We start from the raw sequence: 6,158 nt of genomic DNA, 5'->3' as shown, positions 1-6,158 counted from the left end.
TTGGCTAAAAGAAAATTTAGGTTTCGTCTATACTACTAGGTACTTATACTATATTGACTGGGTTAAATAGAATTGCATTTCTAAAAAGAGACTAAAATACAATTTTCATTGACTAAAACTAGACTAAAATAGTCATGGATAATTTAACTAAAATGCTCAGACTTTTAGTTGACTGAAACTTGACTAGACTAAAAAGAGTATGAACGTGACTAAAACTAATAAAAACTAAAATGACAGCTTCACACAAAGACTAGACTAAAACTCAAATTAAAACAGGCCGCCAAAAACATCACTACTTGTTACAGTAATTAAACGGTATCAAAACTATAGCAAATTCAACTGGCTTACATCTGCATGATTTTTTTTCACCTTTAAAGGGTTAGTTCACCCAAAAAGAAGCTAGATTCAAGTGATAACTACGTGTTGAATATGGATATTTTTCTTACAAAAACGCATCATTCGCTACAGAAGGCCTTTGTGGTGTGAACTCTCAAGTGATCCTTGAGGCGTCCTTCTTTTGAGCAACTCTTTCCACAGATATGGCATATGAAAGGCTTTTTTCCCATGTGAATTTTGACATGATCCTTGAGCTGTTGCCTGTCTGTGAAACTCTTTTTGCAGTGCTGACATATAATCTTTTTAGAGTGAATTCTCATGTGCTGATAAATTTTTACTTTAGTTCCGAAACTCTTTCCACACTGACCACATATGTAAGGACATGGTTGAGCTCTGTTTCCTGAGGAAGTCGTTTCAGTGGATTGTTCTGCAGTCATGAAATCAAGTTTCTCACACCGATCTTTCTCTTCTGCTTTATTCATTTCTCGACTCTCCTCTTTCAGTGGGCTCATGTCTAAAGTGAAAAAGACAAATACAAATTAACACCAGCTTACTGATACAAAGCAACAGACATCAAAACCAACCTGAAAGCATCAAAGACTCTCTATTCTATTTCTATTCTAATGGCCAATCCATCATTTTTGGGGGGGATTTTTTATTTATTTTTTAATAAGTATCGGTTCAGGCACCGGAACCGTTTTAAAAGTATCGATTTGGCACCGGTATTGAAAAAAACCCAAACGATACCCAACCCTACACCCAGTCTCTTTTTAGTTTATAATGATCAGTGTCCAACAAGTGGGTTTCCGGCAACAGAGCAATGGATATAGGCTATGTTCTTTTTTGAGGAATGTAAAAATGTTCTTTCTTTTTGTCCCTGTCCCAAATGGCACACTTCATGTGCACTTTTGTGCGTGCGTGTCCATTAAGTCCACGTGACCGTAGCGTGTCCCATTCCTCATTTTAGCATGCAGAAGAGTGCTCGAGAGCACCCCTTTGCGGCGAGCTCCGCAGTAGACTTCTACCCGACAGTCAAAGTGGCATTATGTCACGAAAGTGCAGACTCAGAGGAAGACACACAAGGGTTTAGGGTGCCATTTGAGACCGGGCCTTTAGGAGATGGCCAATACCCTTCACATTCCAAGTTACTAGCTTGGCAATTCCCTGAATGCAAAAATAAATAAATAAATTATATATATATATATATATATATATATATATATATATATATAAATAAAAATGAAACACAAATATTAAGATGCTGATGAACCAACAGAAGTGAATCTGGCACATAGAAGACCAAAGACACCAAATTTGAACAGAAAAGTACCACAAATTAAACACTGAATAACCCCTAAGAAACCCAACCCCCAGGTCTCATCCCCAAACAATAGGGCACACATAACATCGGAAAGTCACAAAATGAAATAATGAATGTAAATAAACCTGCCACCGTACTAATGCCACTGAGAAAAATAGCCTCTTCAAGAGAGGCCAACCAGGGAAAATGAAACAAACATATCCCTACAGCATCTAAATCCTTCTCCAAAAAGGAAATACAAGTGTTGGAAGCAACAATGTACAATAATAGTCTAAAAAATAAACAAATAAATAAATGTACAAACAATAAAATATATAATAAATTCTACACTTACAAGTCTGGTGGGTTCAAAAAGAAAGATAATCCTCCGAGAAATAACATATGAAGAACAAAAGTATCTATATCCAAGAGAGAGAGCCAGTGGGCAAGTCTAGACATTTATAGGGATTGAGAAACAGAGAAACGATGTGAGTGGACCGGAGTGTTCAGCTCCTTCTGGTAGACAAACTATTCCCAAATTCTTTCTCAAACTCTGTTCTCTAAATCGTCCACTTTTGACTGAATTTGTTCCACTTTGGTCAGCAAATTGGCAAGCTGGCCTTTGGACACTGGTCTTTTTCTTTGGCTTTCTGTGAGCGTGTTGATTTTGCTGTCATTGTGTGTTTATTTGGCTGCTTAAGCTCAACAACCTAAGAATAATAGCTCAATATGAAACTCGCGAGGTGGCTTTACACGCATACTTTGGCTGTGACTGTGAGCGCACAGAAAACCCCATCTGGAGCGTGCGAGTACCAAATGGCTTAAAAAGATGTGCAACAATGACCTGATTAGGCAAGTGACAGTTGTGTCAACTGTCCTGAAATGCGAGTGAAAGTCTTGCATCAGTGTGCAGCAGCTCGCGTGTACAGACGAGATGCACCGATGTGAAGCCACTTTGAGAGAATGAAAGAGAGAAGAATCACTCGCGCCGTTTTCAAATGATTATTTAATATCATAGCTTGTGTGGATTTATTTACATCCATCTAACCTACATGCTATATTGAATAAATGTTTGCAGGTATTTCCTCATTATAAACTTGAAAGCTGCGAGGATGAGTAAAACTATGTTATATACACACAATCCCCCACCGAAATTCAGGACCTGATTAAATATAATTCTATCATCCAGAGATGCGCGAAATAAAATTATATGACTTTTCCAAAACTTTTCCAGCCCTGGACATTGCAGTTTTAAAATTTCATGGCTTTTCATGACCGTACAAACCCCAATAAAAGCAACTTATGCACGCTGTTAATCACTTAAGTTGGTCCACCAATGTGATTGTGCGAATCCTCTGTTACCTCCCTCCTCTAATCACATGCTGGATCCGTTACCCCGATTTGTTCCGGGACCTCGCAATTTACAAATTAAGCACTGTGCGTCACCATTAGTGTACCATATGCTGCGTTCAAGTCCTCCTGGGACGTTTGTACTTACGAATTGAGAAGTTGTAATTACGACATCTGGTGCGTTCAAGTCACTTTGGTCGGAACAAGATGGCGATTTAACTTTTCTACATAAAATTCAATGTTTTTAAACTCTACTCCTACATGAATAAAAAATGTGCATTGTGTTTTTGCTTTTTTCTGTTTATATTCAATTTATGAAGGTGATGTAAACGGAATCATTATATTTGAATGATTATGATTCGATTGGCGGTGCGTGATTTTTTATTTAAACATATACCATCAATACAGACGCTGCATATCTATTGTCTTTGGCTGCGTCCATTGCATATGAGTTTCCCACTCATAATTACAACTTTGTGGTTGCATTCATGTACAATCTTACGATCTATCTGACGACTTAAACACACCAACTGATTCTACAATGTTTTTTTTCTCTCATCATGCTCATTTTGAGACCACCCAGCCTACATCAGTGATTCTCAATTCCATATTCGCTTGTCTATCTTATTTAACACTCCTGATTCAGATCATCAGCTCGTTAGAAGAGACCTCCATACATGAACTGTGTTCTGACCATAGACTGTATAAAAACATGGACGTAGTGTCCGTGACGTCACCCGTAGATTTCCAAAGAGCGTTTTTGAAGCTCAAAAGTGGACGGAGGCGGCCGTCTGGGTTTCTTCTGCGAGGCGTATTTGGAGTTTCAGCGCGAGAGCGCCCTCTGGCCTTTGGATGGAGATTTACTGCTGATCACAGAACTGTGCTTCACTGAAAGATATGCATGACAATCGCAGCTTCTGTCAAATCGCTATCTCAATTCCATTTCGATTTATCGTGCAGCCCTATTTCCTAAGTCTAAATGTTTTAACAATTAAAACTTAGTTTTATTGAAATACTTGCAATATTAGGCTATTATATTGTAAATATGTAATCAATGGCATAAAATAGTCTAACAACGATAACAATATTGTTTATTATCTATGGGACAATATATGGCACACCAAAAAGTCTACTGTCCACATGAGGCAACCCGCTCCATGTCAAATAAAACCACTTTAAAGGGGTCATATGATGCGATTTCAATTTTTTCTCCTTATGTAGCCGAATCTGCGCTGGTTTGAATGGGTCGCCTCCAGTTTCCGTTTTGTTTTGCTGCCTCCAGCTAGCGCTGTGACGTCGGCTGACCCTAGTTAGCTGTGGTTGGCCTGGCCGTGCGTCACTCAGAAAACAACTGGCCAATCAGAAGAGAGGCTCATGAATATTAATTAGACAGGCCAAAATCGACCTGTTCTCAGCAGAGCTCCTGAGAAAGGAGCTGTAAAAATATATTGAGATGGTTTTTGGTACTTATACCGCAAATATATATTCTTAAGGACATCAAAACCTCAAATAAAACTCCAGAAAGGTGTACAATATGGGACCTTTAAATGTACAGTTATGAAAACTATCATGCTGGGAAAAGGGAAACATTTATACGGTGTGTATTACAGTTTGCTTTATCAGCACTAATGGAATCCAACTGACCAGAAACAGGAAAAGGAAGTGGAAATTGTTGGAGACTCTGACATCAACGACACTTGCCACTTCCTAAGCAGTGAATCAGATGTCTATGCATTATCAGAGCACATTTATTCTGCTAACGCTGATAGCTTGATCACCAGTCTGCTGATGCCATTATTCAAAGTTGGTCCATTGATCAGACTATGGACAGTGCCACAGGTAATGATGCTTTGGTTTCAGATTCACTTCTGGACTCAAAGTTTTCTTGGATAAGAACACTCAGATAAGCAACCTGTGACACTGAACATTTCCGAGCACAAATCACTTAAACAATGTCCTTTATTGGTGATGCAACGTCATAAGTCTGTGCCTTGTTCAATCGGTCACAGTCTGTGATTCGGTAGAATAAAGGTGTGTGCTATTAAACAATTTAACAGACATGTTCACAAGTCTCTGAGGTTCAAGTCAAGTCTAAGTCAAAGTCTTTGAGGTAAAGTCTCAAGTCTTTGTTGTATTTTTAGCAGTAGTTATTTCAGCTAGATATTGTAATTAACAGTGTATCTGTTACGGGGCGAACGAGACGAGAGACGTGCAGATCCACCTGCAAAGCTTTTATTTAAAGGCGTGGTCATAAAACAGGCAAGATTCAGACAATGGCAAACAGGTATATGAGGGCAAGACGAAGAGTAATCCAAAACGGGCGTGAGTCAGTCGGCAGCAAACGTTATCCAGAGGGCTTGACAAGAGGGGAAATCCAATAACACGAGCAATAATCCAGGCAGGAGCAAACAGAGTCCGAACAGCGAGACAAAAGGGCAATCTGAGAAACACAGGCAGGAATCAGAACACGAGAAAACAGGCAAGGCAAGACTAAGACTAAACAATGAAAACTAGAAATGGCTCCGTAGAGTAGCTATCGCTAGGTGAGTGATATGCGCTAAACAATACTCGGCGTTGAATGGTGGTGTGAGACTGATTTATATATTGTGTGTTATTGGTAGCAGCTGTGTGTGATTGGTTTCAGGTGAGATTGTAATTAGTGCAATGGAGCATGGGAAATGTAGTCCAGGGTGATGTGTAACAGTCTGTGTAGTGTGAGAGTCAATGTAGTGAGCGGGTGACCTCTGGTGGTGGGAGGCGGAACAGGGGGAGGGACGGAGGGCCAGGTCCACGTGGAAGTGGAGAGGCCAGGGACTAAGGCAGAGCCGGCAGAGCAGAAACCCACCAGGGCGGAGCCGACAGAACAGGTGTCCACCAGGATGGAGCAGACGGAACTGGAGCCCACCAGGGCAGAGCAGACGAACTGGAGCCCACCAGGACGAAGCAGACGGAACTGAAGCCCACCAGGGCGGAGCAGACAGGACTGGAGCCAACCAGGGCGGAGCAGAAGACCACCAGGCCGGAGCAGACGAAGCAGAAGACCACCACGGCGGAGCAGAAGACCACCAGGCCGGAGCAGACAGAGCAGAAGTCCACCAAGGCGGAGCAGAAGACCTCCAGGGCGGAGCAGACAGAGCAGAAGCCCACCAGGGCGGAGCAGAAGACCTCCAGG

This window comes from Sinocyclocheilus rhinocerous, unplaced genomic scaffold, assembly GCF_001515625.1.
Source record: "Sinocyclocheilus rhinocerous isolate Xijiao unplaced genomic scaffold, SAMN03320098_v1.1 scaffold723, whole genome shotgun sequence".
In the NCBI taxonomy this organism is placed as follows: Eukaryota; Metazoa; Chordata; class Actinopteri; order Cypriniformes; family Cyprinidae; genus Sinocyclocheilus; species Sinocyclocheilus rhinocerous.
This window is presented reverse-complemented; position numbering follows the sequence as displayed.